General features: G+C 45.6%; 1 protein-coding gene across 6 annotated transcripts in view; it reads right to left on the reverse strand.

Annotated features, from left to right (window-relative positions):
* WDFY3 (WD repeat and FYVE domain containing 3) overlaps positions 1–22,635 on the reverse strand; it is a 187,212-nt gene that overhangs the window by 139,615 nt on the left and 24,962 nt on the right. For all 6 annotated transcript variants that reach the window (XM_032186509.1, XM_032186506.1, XM_032186508.1 and 3 more), the window contains exon 2: positions 6,545–6,636. The gene's annotated coding sequence lies outside the window, so the exon portion shown is untranslated. The remainder of the gene's footprint in view (positions 1–6,544; positions 6,637–22,635) is intronic.

A 22,635-nucleotide genomic window follows, 5' to 3' on the forward strand; every position in this document is an offset into this window, starting at 1 on the left:
TCAGCATTAAAATCCTGGTCACAAACACTTGCTTATTTCTGAAGTGAGAGGAACTAAACAAAGGTGAATGACCACAGCTTCTCTTAAGCTGCATGGTCAGACCCATTTCTGAAGCCTCTTGTGGAGTGAGGAGCAAAGACCAAACAACAGGTGGCAAGTCTTTCCTTACAGAAAGCAGCTCGGGCTCCTCACAAACTCGCCAGAGCCTCTGCTGCTCCCTGACTGACAGGCTGAGCCTGTAGGAGGGATGCCAGGCTCACAGAGCGGTGCCGGGATGGAAATCACGGAATCACAGAATCATCTAGGTTGGAAGAGACCTCCAAGATCATCGAGTCCAACCTCTGACCTAACACTAACCAGATTTAGAGCTTAGCTCTAAATCTAAATGTCTTTTAAAGACCTCCAGGGATGGTGACTCAACCACTTCCCTGGCCAGCCCATTCCAATGCCTAACAACCCTTTCAGTAAAGAAGCTTTTCCTAATATGCAACCTAAACCTCCCCTGGCAGAAATTTGCAAGTTCCCCCCCGCAACAGTCTACAATTACTGGCAAATTCTCTGAACTTACAAAGGAAGAACTGATAAGCACCTTTTACTGGCATCTATCTGCTTATAACTATCAGCTTTTCTCCACTGAATAAGCATCAGGATAATATTAACATTACCCATCTCTCTATCTTTGCAAATTACAATGGAAATGCCAAACCACAAAAGTAAGACAAACCAAAATAACCTACCCCTAAACAAAACCAAACCAAAAGAAAAATACAATTGCAGATGGCTTTTCACATAGAAAGGCATGTGAGATGCCTTGCCATCTTCTGTTCATGACAACCTCCCCAAGAGTCTCCGGACTCTAATAAAGCATGAAGTGATCCAAAGTCTTATCGTTCCATGATATCATGTTCCTTAAAAAATGTAATCTGAAGACCACATTGTTCTTCCTTTAAAAAGATGACCACTGTATGATACAGAAATTTATATATGATGATGAAGATTCTTAAAATATGGGCATATTGCAGGACACGGCTCTTCTGAGCTAGTGTACCACATCAGAGCCACAAGACTCCAGTCCCCCATATGTCCAAGTGCCACCTAAGCGATTAAACAGCTACAAGTAATTAAATAATCTGCAATGCAGATTAAAAACTGCAGACCCGTAAAGCAATACTAATTGCTCAGTAAATGCATTCTTCAGGTTCTCCCCCGTTCTTCATTTGAGTACTTAGCACTGCTGAAATTGGTTTCTGGTATTCACTTGCAGACTGGCTAAATGGCAGAAGGGGACACAGATATTCTTGGGCAATAATGTTGGTCTCTCTCATACAGAGAGAAAACAGCAACATAATCTCAAAACATTCCTGCTTATCTAATTTCTTTATCACAGAATCACAGAATTTCTAGGTTGAAAGAGACCTCAAGATCATCGAGTCCAACCTCTGACCTAACACTAACAGTCCTCCACTAAACCATGTCACTAAGCTCTACATCTAAACGTCTTTTAAAGACTTCCAGGGATGGTGACTCCACCACTTCCCTGGGCAGCCTGTTCCAATGCCTAACAACCCTTTCGGTAAAGAAGTTCTTCCTAACATCCAACCTAAAACTCCCCTAGCGCAACTTAAGCCCATTCCCCCTCGTCCTGTCACCAGGCATGTGGGAGAACAGACTAACCCCCACCTCACTACAGCCTCCCTTGAGGTACCTGTAGAGAGCAATAAGGTCACCCCTGACCCTCCTCTTCTCCAGGCTGAACAAGCCCAGCTCCCTCAGCCGCTCCTCGTAGGACTTGTTCTCCAGACCCCTCACCAGCTTCGTCACCCTTCTCTGGACTCGCTTGAGCACCTCCATGTACTTCTATGCCCTTTATGCCAGCACTAATGAGTTGGTATACATACTATTTACCATAACTACTTTCAACACTATTTTTCTTATCCTCTCCTTTCCCCATATTCTTCTCCTGGTTAGCAATAGTGCAAAAATTGGAGTTGCATTTCACAGTAAATAAATGCTTTCTTGAGAAAAGTTTAAGAAATACGCCACAAGATAAAATAGGACAGCTAAGAATCCCAAAAGAGTGAGATTCTTTTGAATAAAGAAAAAAGCAAGCCTACTGCAAGCAGATATAGACAAGTTACTATTGTAATATGATGTTTTTCTCCAACACTGTTTCATTTCTAAGAAGTGTCCAACAGAAGCTGATTACAAATCCTCACAGCAGGACTACTGCACTTGAGAACAGCAGCTTGTATTGGCTGCATTTTGAAAACTCTTCACATGACCAACTTAAAGACAGTATTTTCTTTCTGAGATAGAACACTAGGTCTAATTTACCTGTTTTTCACTTACTTCTTAACAGTCAACAGCCTAAACAGCTAAAAATTATGCACAGCTAGTTAAATATGCATCACTGTACTTGGACTGGATCTCAGCTTGTAGTTAATTTCAGTTTCTCTTTATACAAGTATGGACAACTCCAGAAGAGACTGGCAACAAGAGATAAAGCTTACCAGCAGCACTTCATGTAATTACATGTTAGTTGGGGATGAGGTGGGTATGTGGGGGGTGTTAATGCCAACAAATGCCAGTAGCTTGTATTTGTTCAGTCTTTCCCTACCTGGACTTCTTCACACTGAGCACAAGCATCTCAGCTTTGGGATCCTCTCCTCCAAAGGCATGAGGTGCAGGGGACAGGATGCTCTGCTGCGGGCCCCCCATGAGCCCCCTGGCTCATGGCTGGGTGACACCTGCCTGCGAGCACAGGGCTCTGCCACCACATAATGGGCGCTGCATGGACGGGCAGAAACAGGCTTCCTCCGCTGGCCTCCATCCTGTCATGGCCACCTTCGGGAGCAGAGGCAGCAGCAGAAGGAGCCGCACAAGGGCAGAAGGACAGCACTCCTGGCCGGGAAACACGCCGCAGATGAGAACCATGCACCACAGCTTGCAAGCCCATCTGTACGGCAGCATTGCCTCCCCTTTTCCTCATCCCCAAGTAAAGGAAAGTTACTGAAATAGCAGTTAAAATAAACTGATTTATTTTGGAAAAAATAAAACAAGTAAGATGGTGTGTAATTTCTTGTTTTGAATTCAATTTTCTATATTTATTTATGCACTTACTATTCCAGCTTGCAATACTACTTGTATGCACAGCATCAATAACTATGCAGCAGCTGATTTAGACTAACACTGACAATTTTTGTGCTTTTTAATAAAAAAAAATATTAATTCAGGTGTTATCATTTCCCAGAGAAATGCACATATCAATATGTTTACTCATGTAATGTCTCCCCACTTTACCTGCTCATTCCTCCAATAATAACCTCAGGTACAGAAAGTAAATTAGGGCAGAAGCCACAGCTTCCTGAAAACACTCTTCCAGTCACTGGATATCCATCTGTGCCACAGGAGGTACTTGGATTATTATGGATCAGAAGAGGGCTATGGCACAAAGCAGAGAGCTGCAGTCTCTTGCTGGCACTTCTGTCACCTATCACACAAGCAGTGGAGTTGATGTGTTTTTGTTTTTTTCCTTTTTCTTTTTCCTTCTCCTTCAGGTGACCTCTTAGCAATGCCAAAGAATTAACATGATTTCTTACAAACTCTCAATCTAAAACTGCAATATCGTGTTATGATATGCTATATATGCTAATGATATGTTATATCATGTTTTGTTGTTATTTCACATGGAAAAATTGCTACCCATCAGAGTTTGGCCTCCTAGCACTTGGAATAGTTATTGCTGCACCTACAGCAACATGCCTTAGAGATTTCTTCAGGCAGATTTTTGTGTTATAATGGAATCACAAAAACTCTCAAGCTAGGTTCACTGTGCTTCCAAATTGTTTTAACTAACTGGACATAAAGACTTACCCAGGTACTGCCTAAAGCTCACCCTGCACAGACTATTGCTTATCAACAGTAGCTCCTCCCATACCTTCTACTGGGGACATAAGATGCGGCACAGATCATGCACAGCATCCTCACTCTTCCAATTATCCCTCTGGTGCACAAGGTGTCTGCAGTCTATCTAACTTAATTTGCAGTTTTGCCAAGAAAACTTTTGCAAGGATACCAGAGAGAGAGAGACATATTCCAAAATGACAAATAGAACAGCAGCAGGGATTACAGAATCAGAGAGCATCATCTCCATGAGATTAACCTCAATAGAGATAATTATCCCCTCGCTGCACTTCACATCTGTAAAAGATTATGGCAGCACCAATAGACAGGAATGCGTCAGACGGTCTTTCAGGCATTAGTCCATCAGTAGCAAAAATTATTGATGCAATGTGAAATATTGCTGTTTACCTCAAAGGCAGTCAGTAAATCCATCTTCCAGCAAAAACTGACAACTGTGCAATGTGTGCTGTGTATGCAGAAGCACAGCATGCAAACGTCCCTTTCCATCACTGGGAGGTTAGGACAAAGCAGCACGCCAGACTTCTCCAGACCCATCCCATATAGAAAATGTGGAGGTTGCTATCTTATTCTATGAAAGCTCTGTAACAATACAATCGTTCCTCCCTGGTGTTACATTTTTGTTCTGTGACAGACTAAGTGAACTACTGCCAATCAATAAACGTTAGGTCAAAGTCCTATAGGCAAAAAGGCATAAGATGCTGAGTGAAGCTCTGGCAACTCCTACAGCAACCTAGCAAAAAGGATGCTTAAATCATTTTTTCCCTCACACATACATCCTCAGCTAGACAAAGAAACACATGTACCATGAGCACCCCATGCAGTTCTTCTCTCCCCTGGCTCCACCCTTCATGACCCTCCAGCAGCTGCTGGGCAGCAGTCCGGGTTCTGGACCATGCACGCAGAAACGCAAAAGGAGAAGCAAGGCTGCAGCAGCAGCCCACCCGCGGCTTCAGGAGTCAAAACAAACTGCTTGAGCTGTATTGCACAACACAAATAGAGGGAGGCAGCCCTGGCAAGCAGGCAGGAAGAACTGCCCACTGCATGGTGCCTGCCTTCTGCTCTGACACAAGAAGAAAATTCCTTGACTTCCACATGTGCATCTCTGTGATTTCCAGAATCCTCAAATTAAAATGCATAAAAGTTAACATTTAAAAAGTTAATGACATGTCGTGGTTCCGCTCGAGTGGGCAGCCGAGCTCCACCACAGCCGCTCTCTCACTCCCCCTCCTCAAAGAGGAATGGGGAGAAAATATGTGAAAAGGGGCTCAAGGGTTGAGATAAGGATGAGAAAATCACGCAATAATTATTGTAACGGGCAAAACAGACTCGGCATAAGGAAATAGTAAGATTTATTGCCTATTACTAACAAGCGAGAGAAGTGAGAAAACAAAGGAAAAAGCAAACCAAAAGCACCTTCCCCCCCATCCACCCTCTTCCACCTCCTCCCCCCGAGCGGTGCAGGGGAACCGGGGAATGGGGGTTATGGTCAGTCTACAGCACTTCTTCTCTGCTGCTCCTTCTCGGTCACTCTCGTCCCCTGTGCTGTGGGGTCCCACCCACGGGATGCAGTCCCTGATGAACTGATCCAGCGTGGGCTTCCCACAGGCAGCAGCTCTTCCAGAACTGCTCCAGATATGGGTCTGTACCACGGGGTCCATCCCTCAGGAGAAAACTGCTCCAACCTGGCTCCCCTACGGGCAGCAGCTCCTGCCAGATCACCTGCTCCTGTGTGGTCTCCTCTCCACGGGCTACAGGTCCGGCCCGGAATCTGCTCCGGCAGGGGTCTTCCACAGGCAGCAGCCTCCGTCGGTGCAGGGCCACCTGCTCCACCGTGGTCTCCTCCACGGGCTGCAGCATGGAACCCTGCTCCACTGTGGTACTCCATGGGCTGCAGGGGGACATCCTGCTTCACCATGGTCCTCACCACAGGCCGCAGGGGACTTCTGCTCCGGCGCCTGGAGCACCTCTCCCCCTCCCTCTACACTGACCTTGGCACCTGCAAGGCTGTTCTCTCACTCCCGGCTGCTGTGTGGCGCAGCGTTTTTTTCCCTGTCTTAAATATGCTCTCACAGAGGCGCAAACAACATCGCTTATTGGCTCAGATCTGGAAAACAATGGGGCCCTTCCCAAACGTGGGGCAGCTTCTAGATCTTTCTCACAGAAACCACCCCTATGGCTCCCTGCTACCAAAACCTTGCCACATAAACTCACTACACGACACCACCTCCATTCAATAGTAGGTTTCAATGCTTTCTGTAATTACTAAAGGACAGCAAAGTACCATAAAAGAAAAGGACATGGGAAAAAGAGGCCATCTAACTCACTCAGCTAAATATACCTAGGTTTCAGACAGTGCCTGACTTACTGTGCTACAACAAATAAATATCAAGCGATTCAAGTCAACCAAAAACATGCAAAGACTTCTACATAAATCAACAAAAGCCTTAATTTTGGTTGAGTAGAGCAACTTTAAACCATCAGCATTCAAAGTATGCCTATATTACCTCTTTTTCTATGACAGGCAAATAAATCGGTTCATACAGAATATGTTAAAGAGTGTGACAAATTACAAATCTAAAGCCAATTTTCATGGAAGCACTTAAGCATTGCCATCACTAACCTCTACAGCATTCCTGGGATCAGGGCAAACAGCTTCAGAACAGTGCCCATTCCTTTTTGAGGTTTCTCTTCAACACCAAAGCTCTTTGTTCGCTAGAGAAAGTAAGATGAAAACAGGTTAGAATACAAATATGTCAAAGAAATCAGAGCTCTGCCATTTTGAAATCAAAGATTAGTTGCTCCTAGAACAATTGCAGTTTCACAAAGCTAAGAAATGTTTAAGTAACTCCTGGAAAAGGAACTGTAGCAAACACGAAACTGACACTAGCATTATCATCCCAGTTTCATTAAGACATTCAAAGCACACAAACTGCTGAAAGAGTTCCTGTCAATTGCAAGGCTGGTAAGTAATGCAACAGCCACTGATCAGCAAGAGCACCCTTCTGAGCAACTAGGCGATTCCTCATCATTATAGGAAGGGAACAGGAACTAAACTGAGCAAATGTGACACTACTGAACTGAACTGACTTTCCCTTGCCTTTCCTAGTTTTTCTGCCTCATTTTGCAGAGGTATAAAATGCTTATTGGGTCATCTAGGATTTCACAAGTGGATGCACACAAACCAGCAACAGACAGAGTCTCAGCTCCTCCCTGTGTGGCTCCAGCAAGCAATCACATTGAGATGTTCCAGCTAGCCCAAGTCAGTTGATAGAGGCAGCAAATATAGCTTAATTTGCTGTTGCACCTGGCAAATAGCTGGGTACCTTGGTGATATACTGTGCCTTGGTTAACTAGCTATGTGATAGCAGACTTATTTCACCCGTGATTCCTATCTGCTAGTTTGGCAGGCAGTAACACAGGTGTTTCTACATTATGGTATAATTACAATACAGACATATCCTAAATGAACAAGGAAAACTTAATATAATTAAAAAAAAAAAATCTATGTCGTTAATTTTAGTTTGTATAGTAAAAATAACAGGGAAGATCTAGGGGGAAAAAAAAGAGCAGTCAGAAGAAGCAACCACACTATCACTGTACCTTAGAAAGGCTTTGCAAAAGAGGTGGCATTAATGTGACTCATTGCCTGGAGAAATCTTGTATATGCTAATAACTACAAGTTTTGTTACGACACTTGTATGCATCCAAAACTAAATTAACTTGCTAGCAGCCCCAAGATTTCAGCATCAACAGCCAAACCAGTCAGTTCTCTTCTAACTTAATCCTCCATCCCCATAAAACCCCTGCTACTCCTAGCATGGGAAGGGAGCACCACTTGGGACTCTTGGGAGTTTTTGAACTGTGTTTATTTCAGGTAAGACCTGAAGCCCTTGCTTGCTGAGTAAAGCCTAGCTTTCAAAAGGGCACTTGTACTTTAATCTAGGAAGTGGAAGAACAGACTAGAAAAAGATAGTGGCATCCACCCACCGAACAGGAAGCCAAGTGTATGAGTTTAATTTCCAGTGGGATGCATTTCAGGCACTGCATGCGCTCACCCAACAAGCATGCTCAACAGCATCCTCACAGCTTCAGATCATCTGCACCTCCCCTTCACAGCCACAGGGCAGCCACTTACAGTTACCATTTCAGGAGGTCAGCTCCAGCAAAACAGCTGCTGTTTGACACAACCTTTTTCTGCTACGGACTATGAACTACATTAAATACTATCCACATTTCTCCGACACGGTCCAGCTCAAAGCAAGTACCCTGTGGCTTTCCAAACCACTGGCCTCTGCAATGCTTGCGCCTCCCAAAAAGCAGGGCGTGAAGATGCGAAGCAGATGCCATCCTTTCAACCCAGCTGTGTATGTCTGCACTCTCCTGATAAACTAAGGCCAGCATACTGCAGATACCGCAGAACCTGGTCTTGCGTGCATCACTACATCCATGCTCCCAGTTCATGCAGTTCTCTTGGACACTTCTTCACCAGTGCCAAAGGCCAGGCTCACACCAGGCCCAGGGAGAAGTGGACATCCACAGAACCACCCAACAGTATCCTGGCCTTGTTAAAAGAGGGAAGGCCTCCCTCTTTTCATTCCACCTGTCATGCCACCGCTCACTTATATGCCACCATCTTGCAACTGTTTGTAGGAGAAACATCAATTGACAGCCTGCACCAAACACTGCATGCACATCAAGTGTGAACCTAGAAATTGGACTGCAAAACTCTGGCGTGCAAGAAATAACGCGAGCAATTTTATTTTTACCTCCACAGGAGCCTGTAAGTACTTAAACTAGCGGTATAAACAGTTGTCCCTTCTGTCATGGGAACAGTTACTGGGACTGGGTCAGCAATAAATCTCAACACAGATACTTCACTGCAGTTTCTATTACAGCTTCAACTGCATTTCACTCTCATGAACTTTAGTATATCACAAATAACCTCTTAGGTTCAAAACCATAGATTTTAAAATACAGACATAGCAAATCTCCTGTATTGGCTCCAAATCAGACCAGACTACAATTATGCCAGCTTTAATTAACACTTACTATATTAGCAAATCTCAAATGACCAGTTACACTACTAGTACCCAAAAACCGCAAGCTTACTTGAGCAGAAATCAAAGGGCAGTATCAGCAATTCCTCCAGCTTAAGTTTATTAAAAAAAAAAAAAAAAAGAAGAAGAAAAAAACACAGTTAGGAAGTGAAAGCATGGAGACAGCTTCTACCCCCCTTCCCCCCTTCCATATGCATTGCTTACTTGGTGTAACAGAAATAAGAAGAAATCTTGTGAGAGCACTAGGGAACCAGTCTTCTAACCAGGTCTGTGAGAACCAATCTGCCCAGTTTATGAATATTGCCCTCATACACGTGGAATATTTTCTCTCTTTAAATCTTGATTCCCCTACACTCACCCTGCTTCCATAGTATAAGTTCATCAGGGCCACAATGGCCTGAGAAACAGTTCATCACAAAATGAGACCGCTCTAACCTGCAGTCCCAAAACTCACTAGAATGGGGCAGGAGAGGCTGTGTAAACGTTGTTGACAAGAGCTAAATGCTTTCCTCGGTGCCAGAAGTAAACCACTCCTCCTTTAATTACATCAAATCATTTGAGCACTGGCCAAGCTCAAATTCTCTCTGTTGTCATCAGCAGAATTACCAAAAATGAGTTCAAACCCAACGGTACACCCCATGTATTTTACAACAACAACAAAAGGAGCAAGGCAGCTCAGAAACTTTTCAACCTTGAGTATGCCAGGATGCTGACATCAGCAGAAGAAAGGTAACTAAGCCAAGTAACTGAAGAGCTCATTTTTCAGCCTCCTAGTCACAAACAGTGATGCTCTGCAAGTGCCTAGCAGAGTTCAAGCCACATCAGGCTCCTCACTTCCCCCCCAAAATGATGCGGCAGGCTCAGAAGCATCCCACAACATAGAGAGCAGAGTCTGAACGGGTCCTTCAACTGTACTACGCTTGGACAGGAACCGTGCTGCAAACTCTGAGAAATTAGAACCATTTCTTTCCAGTCTCAATAGCATGGCCGATCTTGGTTACTTCCCACTTGATGAAACCTCCTCTGCAAAGGATAAACACCTCTGGGAAATCTAATGGCACATAAAGTGCAGAAAAGAAAACCTATCCTTTTTGTTTCTGAGAGATGTGTGTTCTCCAAACAATCAAGACCCAAGCTGACCTGTCTTACCAGATAGTTAGGGCACTCAGCCAAGAGGCCTGTGTACACCCTCCTGACCCCACATGTGGAGCACACCTCCTCTGACCACATGGTGAGCACACCAGGGGCAGCACGGTTGCTCGCCCCACCAACCGTCCCATGCACTCTCCTCCACAGCCGGGGCACAGGACAGGCCCGGGAGCTCAGGCTGCTCCAGGCAGGCGGCGAGCACACAGGCAGCTCCTCGCTTTCCCACTAGCAGCCTGCTCAGACCCCAGGTGTCCCAGAAGTTGCTGAAACCCAAAAGGGCAGAGAAGCACAGCAAAGAACCAAGGTAGCCATTTGGCACTAGGTGCCTTCTCATAACTATTTCAGAATTGTATAAATAGCTATTACATCATGAAAAACTAAGTGATGAGCAACAGGTACTGCCAAATGCCACCACATCTCCACCTGCAGTGCAAAACAAATACCTTAACGATGCCTCAGCCACCAGAACACATCTGCACTTACGTACACATACACAGTGTGCAAGTCAGCAGACACCAGCACAACCAAGAAGCCCCATAACCACGTCCTGACTCTCAGCCACTTCATTTTCATGACCCACCACTGAACCCTGGCAGCAAGCACATCCATTGTTTTCCAGACCATTCAGAAAAAAAAGCTTGAGTCACTGAAAACACCTCCACTCCCACGCCAGCCTTACATAGAGCTCCCTGCTGCACTGAAGTGCTTCTTTTAAGTTTAAAGGGTTAACGTATTTTCAACTGTCTTGCCAAAACATAATATTAGGGTGGCCAGCTTGAGCATAACTGATAAAACCTCAACCGACACTTCACAGTAATTATCACCAAATTTAACAAGTATTTTCTTTTTCAGAAGAGTCCTGACCTATGGGCATTCCTTGAAGAGTTTTTATATGTAGTCTGAATTATTATGTAGGATTACAATTATTATGCAGGATTATTCCCCCCACCTGCAGCAGAGGAATAAATTTATTTCTTTATTTAAACTAGGCAATACATTGAGTCAGCATGCATTACAGTAAACACAATTTTTGTTATAAACATCTTACCTTTTGTTAAAACAAGGTGTATAGAAAATTGAACTTGAACTGCTGCACTTCCCAACATTGTTCTTTAGAATTGATGGCAGTAAGCATAAACCCATTTTTCATGATACAGAGTCAATTTCTGATTTGGATAATTTCTCTAAGCAGCCACTGCTTCCTTCCCCTTGTTCATTTAAGTACTTGGCTTGCTAAGACACAAAACATTTGTGCTCTGGCACCCCACTAAATATTCTACCCAGAGTTTTAGCTGTGTTTCTATTTTTATTTAGACTAAATATCTCAGTGCTTTCTAGACAGCATTTCTGAAGTTTCACAAATAAAATACACTTTGCTTGCTTCCCTTGCCAGACACCCTGCAAAAAGATCTGAATAAAAAAATCTCAGCAGTCTCAAATCATTTGGTTCCTGGAAAGAAGTAAATTGAGCAAATAACACCACAAAATCCACTCATGTTTCCCTCTCACTTCTTAAATAAATAAATAAATACAAACACCACAAAGGTTTCCAGCTTAGCTGCATTCCCCTCACTTAAGATATTTTGTGAATATTTCTCTGTGGAAAAGGTACATTTAGTTTATCAAGTAGTTACGTACCATACTGGTACATACGTGCTTACGTAACATACAATATAAAACTAAGAAAGCATCAAATTTCTTCTGTTACACACTACAGGCACTCAAGAGAAATCAATTCAGATCTCAACAGCATTTTTTCTACCTATTACCATGTTCTGCCAAGTTACACAAATGACGTACATGTTATGTCAGAGAAATGTTTTATTACACATAAACAAAGTGTTTCAGCAAGAGGTTAACAAGGCATTGATGTTGAAGCCTAAATCAGCTGCTGATAGAAATTAAATACAGCACATGAGTGCTGGTACTTCTTGTTCGAGAGAGAAAGATCTGCTTCTTACTGGAAGAAACAAAAGGGAAGACAAGCATCACATCTGATGTAAATCCAACTTTTGCCCATTATAGCAGAGGTGTGCATTCAAGCACTTGCTCCTTCACATGGTGAACCACTGGCACACTTTCAGATGCACCACCAGGGACATCAATGCAAAGCGCATCTTCAGCCAGATGAGGTGAGAGGTCAGCACCATGCGCTGCCAGCCAGAGCTGGTATCCTAATTCTCACATAATTTATTTCTTATCATTAATGAAGGTAACAATATTTTTGTGCTGTACACAGAATTTGAGAGAAGGGATGTGAATGTGAACATCACCTTCCCTATGTACCTCCAGCTCCGTTTATTTTAATAGCAGGATTAAGTTGAAAGTTATTTCCATCTGGGAAATTATTTTCCAGAGATTTCCCTCTGGGAAAGAATAGACCTTAAAAGTCCATAAGAAGGTCAGCTGTGTTAGGTAAATAACAGAGCAGTTCAGTCCCTGGCTACCTCCAAAGCCCTCGTTCTTAACGTTTTCTCATTCACTAGTGCTGCTAAACCAAACTCTGTCAGGAACATAAAGTACCTAGGTATTGCTACAGTGTTCGGCTTTTTGTTTTTAAACCCAAGTGTTTGCACTCTAGCCATACTTCCAAATGAATATATACTTCCAAATTAAGACTCCATTAACCTTCCCTTGCTCAAAAAAAGATCATAGAATCACAGAATCATCTAGGTTGAAGAGACCTCCAAGATCACCTAGTCCTAAATCTAAACATCTTTTAAAGACCTCCAGGGGTGGTGACTCAACCACTTCCCTAGGCAGCCTGTTCCAATGCCTAACAACCCTTTCGGTAAAGAAGTTCTTCCTAACATCCAACCTAAAACTCCCCAGTGCAACTTAAGCCCATTCCCCCTCGTTCTGTCACCAGGCATGTGGGAGAACAGACTAACCCCCACCTCACTACAGCCTCCTTTGAAGTACCTGTAGAGAGCAATAAAGTCACCCCTGAGCCTCCTTTTATCCAGGCTGAACAAGCCCAGCTCCCTCAGCCGCTCCTCATAGGACTTGTTCTCCAGGCCCCTCACCAGCTTCGTTGCCCTTCTCTGGACTCGCTCAAGCACCTCCATGTCCTTCTTGTAGCGAGGGGCCCAAAACTGAACACAGTACTTGAGGTGTGGCCTCACCAGAGCCGAATACAGGGGGACGATCACTTCCCTAGCCCTGCTGGCTGCACTGCTTCTGATACAAGCCAAGATGCTGTTGGCCTTCCTGGCCACCTGAGCACACTGCTGGCTCATATTCAGCCGACTATCAGCCATCACTCCCAGGTCCTTCTCTGCCAGGCAGCTCTCCAACCACTCATCTCCCAGCCTGTAGCTCTGCTTGGGGTTATTGCATCCCAGGTGGAGGACCCGGCACTTGGCCTTGTTAAACTTCATGCAGTTGACCTCAGCCCATCGGTGCAGCCTATCCAGATCCTCCTGCAGAGCCTTCCTACCCTTGAGCAGATCGACACATGCACCTAACTTGGTGTCATCTGCAAACTTACTGAGGGTGCACTCGATCCCCTCACCCAGATCATCGATGAAGATATTAAAGAGGACCGGCCCCAGTACTGAGCCCTGGGGAACACCACTAGTGACCGGTCTCCAGCTGGATTTGACTCCATTTATCACAACTCTTTGGGCCTGGCTACCCAGCCAGTTTATAACCCAATGAAGCATGCACCAGCCCAAGCCAAGAGCAGCCAGTTTCTTGAGGAGAATGCTGTGGAAAACAGTGTCAAAAGCCTTACTGAAGTCAAGGCCCACTGACTGGGCCTGATCTCCTGGTTGCTCCATGAGCTTCCCTGGCACTGAGGTCAAACTGACAGGCCTGTAGTTCCCCAGGTCTACCCTCCGGCCCTTCTTGTAGATGGGCGTCAGGTTTGCTAGCCGCCAGTCAACTGGGACCTCCCCCGATAGCCAGGACTGCTGATAAATGATGGACAGTGGCTTGGCCAGCTCCTCTGTCAGTTCTCTCAGTAGCCTCGGGTGGATCCCATCTGGCCCCATCGACTTGCACACATTCAAGTGCCTTACCAGGTCACCAACCAGTTCTTCATGGATAGTGAGGGCCACATCCTACCCCCCTCCCCTTCCACCAGCTCAGGGTACTGGGTATCCAGAGAACAACTGGTATTGCCGCTAAAGACTGAGGCGAAGAAGGCATTAAGCACCTCTGCCTTTTCCTCATCTCTTGTAACTAAGTTTCCCCCTGCATCCAGTAAAGGATGGAGATTCTCCCTAGTCCTCCTTTTTGTGTTGATGTATTTATAAAAACATTTTTTGTTTTCTTTAACGGCAGTAGCCAGATTGAGCTCCAGATGAGCTTTGGCCCTTTTAATTTTGTCCCCGCACAGCCTCACAACATCCTTATAATCCTTCTGAGTGGCCCGTCCTCTTTTCCAAAGATCATAAACCCTCTTTTTTTCTCCTAAGCTCAAGCCACAATTCTCTGTTGAGCCAGGCTGGTCTTCTTCCCCGCCAGCTCATCTTTGGGCACGTGGGGACAGACCACTCCTGAGCCTTTAAGATTTCCCTCTTGAAGAGTGCTCAGCCTTCCTGGACTCCTCTGCCCTTCAGGACTGCCTTTCAAGGGACTCTGCCAACCAGTGCCCTGAACAGCTCAAAGTCAGCCCTCCGGAAGTCCAATACAGCGGTTTTACTGGTCCCCCTCCTGACTTTGCCAAGAATAGTGAACTCCACCATTTCGTGGTCACTCTGCCCAAGACAGCTCCCGACCACCACATCTCCCACCAGTCCTCCTCTGTGAACAGAAGGTCCAGAGGGGCACCTCCCCTGGTAGGCTCACAGCTGCGTGAGGAAACTCCTCCACACTGAAGGAGGAAAATGCATCAAGGCAAACAGTTCAACTTCTCATAGATCCAGCCTACAGGTTCACATCAGGAAACAGCAAAAGTGACACAGGAGTCTATTGAAATTTACTGACACTATATTGACATTTGTTACCACAGACTGGTTAAACATTTCTTACCCAAAATTACTCTGTTCATCTTCAACTTAAAAGAGAAAATGACCCTCCATAACTTGGTGTTACACCTGCTCTTTCCAAAAGCAAGCATAACACAGAAAGCAGGGAATGCAACAAAAATGATGCCAGCTGGGGCAGGCAACAACCCTACACCCCTCAGCTAACCACCACCACCTAAAACACTGTTTTCTGTGTGTGTAAGGGGAAGATCTTAACTGTAGTGATCTACGTCACCAATGCCTCTGCTGTATGACTACATTGCCAACAACTAGTGGTTTCCAGAAGGGGGGAAAAAAGCAAGATATTCCACCCTGCATCAATATGCCAAACCCAGTGCCAACAATCAAAACATAGACACCTCCAAGCTCCATGCAGATGGGAGGACTCCAACAAAAGGAATCATAACAACCAATGATTACAGCTACCTTACTAGATACAACTGCTAAGCATCGCTCCTTGCCATTGAAGTCACCCAAGAGCTAAAAGCCATTAAAATACAGAAATCTTGAGATCGTATTCTTGCAGCCAGACAGGCACTGTGACCTCCCACACCTTTGCAACATCAGTTATGTCTTACCAGAAAAATTCTAGCCTTCTATGGGTTTTGCTTCAGCTAGATTTGTCTCAACACTGTAAAGCCCTGAGAAGATACATGTGAAGTGCCAACAAGTTGACTAAACGGAGCCATCACCTTACAAAAACTGCTAAATTGCAGCTGTGTTGATGTCTCCTCTAGAAGCATCCTATACACAGAGAGGCAGAACAACAGAACAACTTGAGCAGTTTGGCACAAGGTACACTTGACAAGCAGTTCAGCACCAGCAACTCAGATTGTTTTTAAAGCAAAGTGATTACAGTCATGGAAACAAACCCAGTTTTGTTCAACATAAGCAAGTTCTGTTGGAGACCTCGAGTCTAGCTTCAGTGTTAGCACAGTCATTTGGAAGAGTCAGGAAGATCTGATGCAGTCCCTCATTTCTGTGCCACTGGAAAGAAGAAACACTTCTTAAGTTGAGCATTTATGATAAGCCAAGGCCAAAATTACACTGGAAAAAGAAAACAAGAAAATTTAGTGTACACTTTAAGTTCCATTGCTCTTTAATTACTTCCTAATTAAATTTACATGCTTTGATAATATCTACTTTTACAAACTGATGCTCCAAATGGAAATAAATGCTAATTTCCCCTCAAAATGAACCATCAAAAACTTGTACATTTAAATAAGTTATTGAAGTTAATTTAAAGTTGTCTTCAGAATATTTTCATGAACTGTGTTCGATCCCCAGTTTACAAAACTCTGCCAAGGATGCATTAATCCACCATCACTCATCAACTGTCTTCTGCGCTTATTAGCAAGAAACGTGCTTCTTGAATAAATAATGCAGAATCTGTCAGTATTTAAAAAATCACCACCAGATGCTCCCTATATAGACATGTTCAACTGACTTGCACATCACTTGTAACATTAAAATAAAATTAATTACAATGCATTAAGTAAGCATTATCTTTTTATGAAGAGGTTTTCAAATTCAGTAATTAGGTCTTAAAGTTAGAGCACTGATTCATATTACGGAAATATTGGATATTCTTTACGCTTAAGTACAGAACAATATAGGCTGGAAGGCATCTATGAAGGTCATATGGTTTAACCCTCGTACAGATCAGCTTAGATCAGGGTGCTCAGAGCCATGTCCAGGTGAGTTCTGAGCATCCCTAAGATGTATTACCTCTCTGAGATGCATGCTCCAGTGTTTTACTACCCTCACGCCGTTCAGTTTGGCCCTAGTTATAATTTACTTCGGTGCAGCCTCGGTCAAGTGCCTCTCACCTATCCCTGTTCCTCTTCTAGAGGCTAAGGACAGTCAAGCTTTCTACAGTGGTCCTCTCTTCTGAAATAAAGATTAGTGACATACATACTGGGAGCTGATCAGATATCTACAGACAGGCCCTTAATTAGATCAATTAAATATACATTCAAATAGCAAGTCTGTGTTTTTCTTTTGCGTATGAAAGAATAAGATAAATCTTCAATGTGCTAACATTTTCCTTCATCAAATCTGAAACAAACTAGTGAAATAGGGAGGAATTCTCTCTTTATTTCAGAAAGCTAATGCCTTACTAATCCCTTAGCTCACTACAGGAATTTATACATAAACCTTTTGGATACAGAGACAAACCCTGATTATCTGAATCGCCGGTATCTACATTTCTGAAATCTTAAGGTCAGATATGTCCCCTGAGGACAGATGCTCTGGCAGACCTTTGGATTTCAGAAACTAATTTGATGATAACAGTTGTAACTCAATTTTAAGTGCTATATTAAAATGCCTTGGATCAGAGTGGTGAAGTTTTTCTTTGTTCTAGTGATAAGTGTTTAAGTTGTTCCAAATAGTACACACAAACATAAATAAAGATTTTCCCTCTTGATTAGTGTCAACACGCTAGTTTGCTCAATATAGTGACACTCGGTGGTGTTATATTACATAATGTAATCAATATATCACTCTATCATCCCAGCCATTCACTGGAAACTCATATTAGCTTTTATTTACTTTAATTAATCACAAAGTTACCATCTCCTAACAGGACTGAAGGCTGACCTATATTAAAAAGCCCCAGGCTGCTGGCAAACCAAAGATGGAGCTACGCTTTTCACAGCAACACATGGTGGAAAGACAAGACAACAGACACTATTTGAAACAAAAGAGGTTAAAACTGAGTGTAAGGAGAAATTCTCTTCACAAGGATGCAGCCCTGCAAAGCGGTGCTGTCTCCAGCCTTGGAGGTTGCAATGCCCTGCACAACCCAGTCCCCTCACACAGCTGGCCCAGCCACAAGCAGGAGCTGTGACCATGGACCTGTCAAGGCTGGTTCACTTGAACCATCTTGAGATTGTCTCTTCCAAACTGCTATGTGGGGATAGTGGGTCTCATGTCCTGAGTCTAGAATTCAAGGTGCAAAGTCATTTGACTTACTGGCCTGTTTTCGAAATCTCTCAGTTTCATAATTTCTTCCATGCATAATTTCTTTCTGCAATGACTGGCTATAAGCTCTTCAGAAGGGACAGGCAGCACAGAAGGGGTGGCGGTGTGGCTCTCTATATTAGAGAGTCTTTCGATGTTGTAGAACTCGAGGTTGGGAATGACAAGGTCGAGTCCCTTTGGGTTAGGATCAGCAGGGACAACAAGGCTAGCGTCCTGGTCGAGGTCTGCTATAGACCGCCGAACCAGGATGAGGAGACGGATGAGGAGTTCTACAGGCAGCTGACAGAAGTTGCGAAATCTTCAGCGCTTGTTCTCGTGGGGGACTTCAACTTCCCTGACATACCCTGGAAGCACAACACAGCCCTGAGAAAGCAGTCTAGGAGGTTTCTGGAGAGTGTGGAAGATAGCTTCCTGACGCAGCTGGTTAGTGAGCCTACCAGGGGTGGCACCCCGCTAGACCTTCTCTTCACAAACAGAGAAGGACTGGTGGAGGATGCGATTGTCGGGAGCTGTCTTGAGCAGAGTGACCACGAAATGGTGGAGTTCACTATTCTTGGCGAGGCCAGGAAGGGGACCAGTAAAACCGCTGTATTGGACTTTCGGAGGGCTGACTTTGAGCTGCTCAGGACAGTAGTTGGTGGAGTCCCTTGAGAGACGGTTCTGAAGGGCAGAGGGGTCCAGGAAGGCTGGGCGCTCTTCAAGAGGGAAATCTTAAAGGCTCAGGAGTGGTCTGTCCCCACGTGACCAAAGACGAGCTGGCGGGGAAGAAGACCAGCCTGGCTCAACAGAGAATTGTGGCTTGAGCTTAGGAGAAAAAAAGAGGGTTTATAATCTTTGGAAAAGTGGGCAGGCCAGTAGGGAGGACTATAAGGATGTTGCGAGGTTGTGCGGGGACAAGATTAAAAGGGCCAAAGCTCATCTGGAGCTCAATCTGGCTACTGCCGTTAAAGAAAACAAAAAATGTTTTTATAAATACATCAACACAAAAAGGAGGACTAGGGAGAATCTCCATCCTTTACTGGATGCAGGGGGAAACTTAGTTACAAGAGATGAGGAAAAGGCAGAGGTGCTTAATGCCTTCTTCGCCTCAGTCTTTAGCGGCAATACCAGTTGTTCTCTGGATACCCAGTACCCTGAGCTGGTGGAAGGGGAGGGGGGTAGGATGGGGCCCTCACTATCCATGAAGAACTGGTTGGTGACCTGGTAAGGCACTTGAATGTGTGCAAGTCGATGGGGCCAGATGGGATCCACCCGAGGCTACTGAGAGAACTGACAGAGGAGCTGGCCAAGCCACTGTCCATCATTTATCAGCAGTCCTGGCTATCGGGGGAGGTCCCAGTTGACTGGCGGCTAGCAAACCTGACGCCCATCTACAAGAAGGGCCGGAGGGTAGACCTGGGGAACTACAGGCCTGTCAGTTTGACCTCAGTGCCAGGGAAGCTCATGGAGCAGATTCTCTTGAGTGTCATCATGCGGCACTTGCAGGGCAAGCAGGCAATCAGGCCCAGTCAGCATGGGTTTATGAAAGGCAGGTCCTGCTTGACGAACCTGATCTTCTTCTATGACAAAGTGACGCGCTGGGTGGACGAGGGAAAGGCTGTGGATGTGGTCTACCTTGACTTCAGCAAGGCTTTTGACACCATCTCCCACAGCATTCTCCTCGAGAAACTGGCTGCTCTTGGCTTGGACTGGTGCACGCTTTGTTGGGTTAGAAACTGGCTGGATAGCCGGGCCCAAAGAGTCGTGGTGAATGGAGCCAAGTCCAGTTGGAGGCCAGTCACTAGTGGCGTTCCCCAGGGCTCGGTGCTGAGGCCGGTCCTCTTTAATATCTTCATCAAGGATCTGGACGAGGGCATTGAGTGCACCCTCAGTAAGTTCGCAGATGACACCAAGTTAGGTGTGTGTGTCATAGAATCATAGAATCACAGAATATCCCGAGTTGAAAGGGACCCATAAGGATCATCAAGTCCAATTCTTGACATCGCACAGGTCTACCCAAAAGTTCAGACCATGTGACTAAGTGCACAGTCCAATCTCTTCTTAAATTCAGACAGGCTCGGTGCAGTGACCACTTCCCTGGGGAGCCTGTTCCAGTGTGCAACCACCCTCTCTGTGAAGAACCCCCTCCTGACGTCAAGCCTAAATTTCCCCTGCCTCAGCTTAACCCCGTGTTCCCACGGGTCCTGTCACTGGTGTTAATGGAGAAAACATCTCCTGCCTCTCGACTCCCCCTTACGAGGAAGTTGTAGACTGTGATGAGGTCTCCCCTCAGCCTCCTCTTCTCCAGGCTGAACAGGCCCAGTGACCTCAGCCGTTCTTCGTACGTCTTCCCCTCCAGGCCTTTCACCATCTTCGTAGCCCTCCTCTGGACACTCTCCAACAGTTTCATGTCCTTTTTATACTGTGGTGCCCAGAACTGCACACAGTACTCGAGGTGAGGCCGCACCAGCGCAGAGTAGAGCGGGACAATCACCTCCCTTGACCTACTAGTGATGCCGTGCTTGATGCACCCCAGGACACGGTTGGCCCTCCTGGCTGCCAGGGCACACTGCTGGCTCATATTCAACTTGCTGTCTACCACGACCCCCAGATCCCTCTCTTCTAGGCTGCTCTCCAGCATCTCATCGCCCAGTCTGTACGTGCAGCCAGGGTTTCCCCGTCCCAGGTGCAGGACCCGGCACTTGCTCTTATTGAACTTCATGCGGTTGGTGATCGCCCAGCTCTCCAACCTATCCAGATCCCTCTGCAAGGCTTTTCCACCCTCATTCGAGTCCACAACTCCTCCAAGTTTGGTGTCATCAGCAAACTTGCTCAAAATACCTTCTATTCCTACATCCAGATTGTTTATAAAAATATTGAAAAGTACCGGCCCTAAAATGGAGCCTTGAGGGACCCCACTGGTGACCGCCTGCCAGCCTGACGCAGCCCCATTTACCATAACCCTTTGGGCCCTGCCCGTTAGCCAATTGCTCACCCATCGTATGATGTTTTTATTTAGCTGTATGGTGGACATTTTGTCCAGTAGGATTCTATGGGAAACCGTGTCAAAAGCCTTGCTGAAGTCCAAAAAGATCACATCAGCTGGTTTCCCTTGGTTCACCATACGGGCGATCTTATCATAAAAGGAAATCAGGTTAGTTAGGCAGGACCTACTCTTCACAAACCCATGCTGGCTGGGACCAATGACTGCTTTGTCCCCCAGGTGCGCCTCAGTAAGTTCGAGAACCATCTTCTCCATGATTTTACCAGGCACTGACATGAGACTGACAGGCCTGTAATTGCTAGGGTCTTCTTTCTGACCCTTCTTGAAAATCGGCACAACATTTGCCAGCTTCCAGTCTACCGGGACCTCTCCAAATTCCCAGGATCGTTGAAAAATAATTGAGAGAGGTTCCGCGATGACGTCCGCCAGCTCTTTCAGCACCCGGGGATGAATCCCATCCGGACCCATGGACTTGTAGGGATCCAGGTGGAGTAGCAAATCCCGCACACGTTCAGGGTCGGTTGGGAGTTTGTCATCCCCACTGTCCCGGTCCTCCAGCTCAAGGCACCCTGGGTCCCGAAGCCCATCATCGGCACTGAAGACAGAGGCAAAGAAGGCGTTAAGCGTCTCTGCTTTGCCTATGTCATTGTCTGTGAGGAGACCTTCCCTATCAAGGAGCGGCCCTATGTATTCTTTAGTTCTCCTTTTTCCATTCACATATCTAAAAAAACCCTTTTTATTTTCTCTCACAGACACAGCCAGCTCCAACTCTAGGTGTGCTTTGGCCACACGAACTTTCTCCCTACAAACACGAACAGCATCCCTGTATTCTTTCCATGACACCTGGCCCTCCTTCCAGTAGTGAAACACTCTCTGTTTCCGCCTAATCTCCATTAGAATGTTCCTGGTCAGCCACGCCGGCCTCCTGCCCCGCCTGCCTGACTTGCGATATTTAGGAATTGCCTGATCTTGTGCTTCTAGGAGGCATCGCTTAAAGAGTGACCAGCACTGGTGGACATCGAGGCCTTCAAGAGCAGTTTCCCAGGGGACCTTGCTGACTAGTTCCCTGAGCAGCCTGAAGTCCACTTTCCCCATATCTAGGGATGAGGTTTTGGTGGCACTTTTCCTTCTGTCACCATAAATTTTGAACTCAACCACTTCATGGTCGCTATGACCGAGGCGGCCACCAATCACCACATCTCCCACCAGACCCTCTCTGTTTTCTTTCAACAGGTCTAGGAGGGCACCTTTCCTAGTTGGCTCCGTTAGCACCTGCACCAAGAAGTTATCATCTAGGTGCTTCATGAACCTCCTGGACTTGCTCGTGTCAGCCGTGTGGCACTCCCAGTTAACATCTGGCAAGTTGAAGTCCCCCATAAGGACAAGGGGAGTTAATCTCGAGGCCTCTCTTAGTTCTGTAAAGAATAATTTATCAGCGCTATCGTCCTGGCCAGGCGGTCTGTAATAGACTCCCACTACGACATCCCCTTTATTTGTTCGTCCCTTGATCCTTACCCAGAGGCTCTCAACTTTGCCATCGCCGACCTGAAGTTCGGCGCAGTCC

This window comes from Aythya fuligula, chromosome 4 (assembly GCF_009819795.1).
Source record: "Aythya fuligula isolate bAytFul2 chromosome 4, bAytFul2.pri, whole genome shotgun sequence".
Taxonomy (NCBI): Eukaryota; Metazoa; Chordata; class Aves; order Anseriformes; family Anatidae; genus Aythya; species Aythya fuligula.